A 6,740-nucleotide genomic window follows, 5' to 3' on the forward strand; every position below is an offset into this window, starting at 1 on the left:
CATTACCTGGAAGCCCACAATAAGAATCCAGATAAAACTGTTTTCCTGGGGATAGATAAATTTACCTGTCCGTGGAAGGGAGGCTCTTTGGTCCGAGGCATATCACGTCTTGAAATGGCGTGGATACATAGGATTAAGTGCTATACACCATTTGGGTTAAATGTGGAGATAGATCTGAATGCCTTTATTGACAATGCCTAATATTGTTATTCCCATATTGATCTTGTAGCTTAACGTCCACTTTTAGGTTTATGTGAACTCGATGTGATCTCTCGATGCCGTTGTCTCATGTGTCCATATTTTTAATGGTTTACGTGTTCACTGGTAATGGACAATGGTAGTGCCATTGTGATTATTTGCAGTTTTGTTCTATCTTAACTGGTGGTGGACAGTGGTGACACCATTGTGGACATTTGTTATTTTGCTGCAATCTTTCCCTTTTTTTTAATACATTTTTTTTATTTTAAATTTTTGTTATTGACCTAATTTCCCTTTTTTTTAATTCAATTTTTACGATTAAAAGATTTTCCCCACAAGATGGCGTTATACCGTCTCACAGCTAATCCATGCTGCTAGTGATATGTTGGTATAATTCTCTATTTTAATGGTCGAATGCCCATTGAATACTATTTGTAGTTTGGTTTGGTATATATAGGGCGAATTCCATCTATTTATTTTCCTTTCTTTTTAATTTAATTCTATCAGTCGAAATGGTTGTCTCCTATGTGGACGGTCTGCTTTCGACCGCTCCCGTGGATTTGACACATGTGCTTGCGCCTTTCGAGATCACATTGAGGCGTGGTGTTATCTGTCTATATAATAGCGATGGCTCGGAGCGTCGCCCGTTCCCCAGACGACGTTGAATACAGACGAAACGTACGTCGGGAGGTTGACATTCTGAGGTCATCGCTTTTCATCTGAACGGGCGCTTGCCAGCCGGCTGGCGAATCCGCTTTACTTCTTATACTGGAATGTAAGTCTTTTACGTGTTTTAATAAATGTATTTGTACGGAGTTACGCTATGGGCCTTTCCTTTTTGCAACTATGGTGGTGACTTGGGTTGTGGCAACCCCCTCCTGCCCCATGCATGTCCGTGGTACACTGATTGAGTGATGTCCTGATGCTGCTGGATGCCTGAACACAAGGTCCTATACAAACCTGGTTTGCCTGTCATCTGCCACGTCAACAGAGGAATATTCCAATATTTGCTGGTTATCCGGCCTTTGGTTTATCTACGAGCTTATTGAAGCTTACTATCTGGTAAGCATGTATTTTTAAAGGTGGAGGATCACTGCAAGGGGTGTCGTTTTCATTTTCCACTTTCATACACTGATCCCTACAAAGAGCCAACTGGGGACTCTTCCCATCTTTTTAGAAGATTTCCTTTTCGGTCCTGGGACTTTTTTTGTTTCACTATTTTGTGCTTTTGGCACTTTTGTGATTTTTATTATACAATACTGATTGCTCATTTTTGATTTGTATGTCATCCTATTTAATCTTTAGAGGATTCACATATATTTCCACAATCAGTTTGATGTCTTTTCATATATACCTTCACACATGGTATAAGGGTTTAGCGCAGTTTTTTCTTTGTTTTTATCCCATTGTTGTCTATTGCACATTTGAACTGCAGCTCTTATTAGCTTTAGTCTAGCGCAGTGTTTTCTTGTTCCATTTCCTGCATAGCCAGGCAGTCTTTTGGGAACTGTGATGTGTCCCAGAAAATTGCAGGGAGGAAGGGCCGCCTAGGCGGCCCAAGTGGAAGTGGTAGCTCATCGGTAATCGTGATGCATTGTGATGCATCGCGGAATCAAATTGAATCGAATCATTGACCAGATAATCATAATCGAATTCCCCGCTGACGTCAGGACTCAGGAGACGTGAGACTTGAGAGGAGAGCGGAGAGAAGAGAGGGGCGGGACGGGCTGGGAGTCACATGAGCGGGATATTTCATACTACAGTGAAATTCGGTATGAAGTGACATCGTTTTTTAAAAAGCACACACAGTACAGCGGGGCACATCATCCATTGTAATACAGAATTTATGAAAAGAAAGTCATTTTAACAACAGTAACCTTACACCTCTCGCTCCCTGCTGACAGGTCCCTGGCTATCCTGTGCACATTCCACTGTTAACTCCTAGTGTGCTGGAAGGTGCAAACAGGAATGCCAAGGAACTATCAGCACCAGTGGTGGCCCGTGCATTGTGAGGGGGTTAGTGATGGCTGCATTTAATGGGCACAAGTGGCTGCGTTTGACGGGCACATATGGCTGCGTTTGATGGGCACAAGTGGATGCGTTTGACAGGCACAGGTGGCTGCGTTTGACAGGCACAGGTGGCTGCGTTTGATGGGCTCAGGTGGCTGCGTTTGACGGGCACAAGTGGCTGCATTTAACGGGCACGGGTGGCTGCGTTTGATGGGAACAGGTGGCTGCATTTGACGGACACAGGTAGCTGCTTATGATGGGCACAAGTGGCTGCATTTGATGGGCACAAGTGGCTGCGTTTGATGGGAACAGGTGGCTGTGTTTGACGGGCACAAGTGGCTGCTTTTGAAGGGCACAAGTGGCTGCGTTTGATGGGCACAAGTGGCTGCGTTTGATGGGGGAGGTTCAGTATTATTCAGTTTGTTTGCGCCTCCCAAAAAATTTTGAGCATCAGCTGCCACTGGTCAGCACAGAGACAGTACAGGGAACTTCACAGGGCTGTTTGTCAGCTGTGGATTGTAATCCCTTCTGACCTCCAAGCAGCAGTGTGTGTGAATGTCTGTACCCTGTAGTGCACCGGATTAGTGTACTTTTTAAGGGAGAGAGGTTATTTTTAATTCAAAACGGAGTTCCAGTCAATTTCTTGTTTATTAAAAGTCAGCAGCTACAAAAAAAGTGTATCTTCTGACTTTTAATAAAAAGACACTCACCTGTCCCACAATCCAGCGACATGGCCACCCAAACCCTCCCTTCTCTCCCCGCCTGTCCACGGTGCTGGCAATACTACTGTGGGCATCCGGCTGTGACAGCTCGCAGCTTCACAGCCGGGTGCGCATGTCTCACTGCGCTTTCCTGCATAGCCAGGCAATCTTTTGGGAACTGTGATGTGTCCCAGAAGATTGCAGGGAGGAAGGGCTGCCTAGGCGGTCCAAGTGGAAGTGGGAGCTCATCGGTAATAGTGGTGCATCGTGCTGAATCGCAGAATCGAATCGTGAAACCAGTGAAGATGCGCACCCCTACTACGCTGGTTTCAGAAGATGGGGCCAACTCAGCAGAGGTTTGTTTAATTCGGGAAATGAGATCCCCTTGAAGCAACAAGAAGTTTCCCGAAGGGAGTATGGTGTCTGGGAGTGTAGATTTCTTAGGGTCATTGAACATACGGAAAAGTGCATTTGGTTTAATATTCTTTGACCCTGGTCTGTACGTGATGTGGAACAGGAATCTTGAAAAAAAAAGTACCCACCTTGCCTGCCGTGGTTTCAATCTCTTGGCTGTTCTCAGATATTCCAAGTTTTTATGGTCCGTATAGACCAAAATGGGATGTGCAGCACTCTCAAGTAGATAACGCCAGTCTTTTAATGCAGCCTTGATGGCCAAAAGCTCACACCTCTCACATCGTAATTCCTTTCCGCTGTTGATAATTTGCGAGAGAAGAAAGCCACCGGATAGAGAAGGGCCTTGGCTCCTTGCCACTGGGACAGCACAGCCCCTACTGCAACTTCCGAAGCATCAACTTTGAGGACAAACAGTAAGGCAGGGTCAGAGTTCTTCAGGATGGAAGCTGAAGTGAATAATTCTTTAAGTTTTTCAAAGGCGGTTTGTGCCTTAGGGGACCAGAAAAATCGGGTTCCTTGTCTAGTCAGTTCGGTAATAGGAGTGATTATCGCAGAAAACCCCCTGATAAATTTCCGATAAAAATTGGCAAAAGCGATAAAGCACTAAACCCCTTTCATATCTGTGGGGGCAGGCTAGTCCAGGATGGCAGTAACTTTCTGAGGATCCATCTTGATGCCTTCGACAGAGATGATTAGCCTTAAAAACTGGATACACTAAAGTTCAAATTCGCACTCCTCCGGTTTGGCATAAAGGCCATGCTGCCTGAGCCGGATTAGAACATTTCGGACATGTCTGCGATAGTCATCTACTGGGGAGGAGAAGATCAGGATGTCATCCAAGTATACGATGACGTACAAGTCCAGATAGTTACGAAAGATGTTGTTGACGAAGTGTTGAAACGTGGCCGGTGCATTACATAATCCGAAGTAAAGAAAAAGATTTGCCTTTGCTAACTGATAGAAAACTGTCTGTTGTCCCATCCCCATATACATATAGTAAAATCAATTTCCTCAGAGAAGTGGGACTTTGAATGGATTACAGACAGGAAATATGTAGAAAATGATTGGATGTTATTACACGAATAGACAACTCATGGTGAAAAACACAATACAAAGCATTGGATAAAATCAAAACATATACATGAAAACACAGAATTAAAAGACCAATTATGAACCAAAGCCCAGAAACTGTCAAGGCCACAGATCATCCAACACATTCCGAAAAACACATGGTTTTTATCTCATTCAGGGACTAAACCGAGCTTATTATTTTCAAAGTTGTAAGTTGGATCGGTGCTAAGAGCGTTTCTCCAACTCGAATGCGATAATTCAGTTAGGAATAAAAGGGTCAGAAGAGAAAATCCATCCGTCACAAGCACCCGTAGATCAAACTGCCACACACCCAAAAAGGGGATGTTTGTCCTAAGGATATGCTGTAATGGGCAGGGAAGAATTTTTGGTCGCTGGGAGTGTCTAAAAATTAATTTTAGGAGTTTTAACATTTGTGTGCCAAAACAGATCCGTGAAAAATCAGCCAGATTTAGGCATGATCTACTGTAACTGTCCATATCCTAATTTATCTGGTAGTTGGACGGGACACATTGGAGAAAAAGGTATTACCTACACTGAAGAATCTGTAATGATCTTACTCCTGAGATTACTTGGCGTGGCTCATATTGTCAAACGACCTAATCCAAAGGGCATAACAAAGGTACTCAAAGTGCCTGAATCAGGAATGGAAGGCAGTTTTCCACTCGTATCCTTCTCGAATGCGAATTAAGTTGTAGGCTCCCTGAAGATCCAACTTGGTGAAAATGACTGCGGACCCCAGCCTTTGGAACAGCTCAGGCACAAGAGGCAGTGGATAACGTTTTTTGATGGTGATCTTATTCAGTTCCTGGTAATCAATGCAGGGATGTAGTGAATGATCCTTTTTTTCAACGAAAAAGATGCCTGCGATAGCCGGAGAGATAGAGGGACAAATAAAACCCTTCTATAGGTTATCGTCAATATAGTCCTTTAGTGTGCCCAACTCCTGCTCAGTTAAAGGAAAGATTCTCCCAAATGCAACTTCAGCTCCTGGTAGTAGTTCTATAAGGCAGTCATAAGGCCTATGAAGGGGAAGGGTCTCTGCCCCCTTCTTACTAAACACGACCCGAGAAAGTCATGGTATGCTACTGGGATTGACTGCCGTAATTCGGTGTCCGTGTCAAGGCAGAGTCGTTGTGAGAGCTTAACTGAAGCTCCTTGCAAACAATGCTGTTGGCAGTAGCTGGAAAGGAACTTGATCTCTCCAATGGCCCAGTCAATGCTGGGGTTATGGGCTTGCAGCCAGGTCATACCCAAGATGATGGGAAACAGTGGTGAAGAGATGGCATCCAGACATAAAAGTTCTTGATGATGGAGGGTCATGGTGGCCAGCAAAGGGACAGTCTCCTATGTGACTGGACTGGATTTAATGACAGAGCCATCAGAAAGGTGTACAGCTAGTCCCCGGGTCTTTGGTTGGAGAGGGATGCGGTGGTTGGCTGCAAATGCTAAGTCTATGAAGCAACTGCATGCTCCGGAATCAATGACGGAGACTGGAATATTCTTTCCTGGGAACTGCAACATGATGGAAAGAGCCAGGTGAGAAGCTGAGTTAGGTAAAACAGGTGCACACATTGAATAGATTGGATGGCACTTACGCATTTTTGTAGGGCAAGACCTTACGTAGTGCCCGGGTTCCCCACAGTACATACAGAGGTTGTTGAGCCGTCTGCGTTTTCGTTCTTCCAGGGTGAGGGAAGGACAAAGTAGGCCTAACTGCATGGGCTTGGAGGTATCAGAAACCGGAGTAGCTGGAACAGGTAGGATCTGGCTGGAAAAGCTGGGAATCTTTGGAAGCATCCAAGTGGGCCGGTATTGGCTTGTAGATCTTTCGGATCAGCGCTCTCTTAAGCGTCAGTCGATTTGGATCGACAGGTTAATGAGCTCATCCAAAGATTGGGGTATCCCGACCCGTGCAAGTTCATTCTTCAGTGGGTCAGATAGCCCCATCCGAAATTGGTAATGAAGGGCTGAATCGTTCCAGATAGTATCAGAACTCCAACGCCTGAACTCTTCCACGTAGTCTTCTGCCATTCTGCGACCTTGTTGTAGAGCATGGAGTGTGGCCTCAACAGTAGCAGTTTGCTAAGAATCCTCATAGAGCTGAAACATAGTGGCAAAAAACGTGGTAAGGTTGATCAATAATTCTGCTTTTTGCTCCAGAAGGCGGTGGGCCCAAGTTTGGGGTTCACCAGACAATAAGGAAATAACGAAGCCCACTTTGGTTGCTTCTAAGGAAAAGGTGCGAGGTTGCAGAGCAAAGTAAAGTTTGCAAGCATTGCGGAAAGTCCGGTACTTGGGGTGATGATGCTGGAGCAGGAGCAAGGC

The 6,740-nt window shown here is 45.0% G+C and overlaps 1 pseudogene; it reads right to left on the minus strand.

Moving 5' to 3' along the window:
• Nucleotides 1-4,160, minus strand: part of LOC141117100 (embryonic protein UVS.2-like) — a 128,615-nt pseudogene extending 124,455 nt beyond the window's left edge.
• Nucleotides 4,161-6,740: the final 2,580 nt, after the last annotated feature.

This window comes from Aquarana catesbeiana, linkage group LG13 (genome assembly GCF_042186555.1).
Source record: "Aquarana catesbeiana isolate 2022-GZ linkage group LG13, ASM4218655v1, whole genome shotgun sequence".
In the NCBI taxonomy this organism is placed as follows: domain Eukaryota; kingdom Metazoa; phylum Chordata; class Amphibia; order Anura; family Ranidae; genus Aquarana; species Aquarana catesbeiana.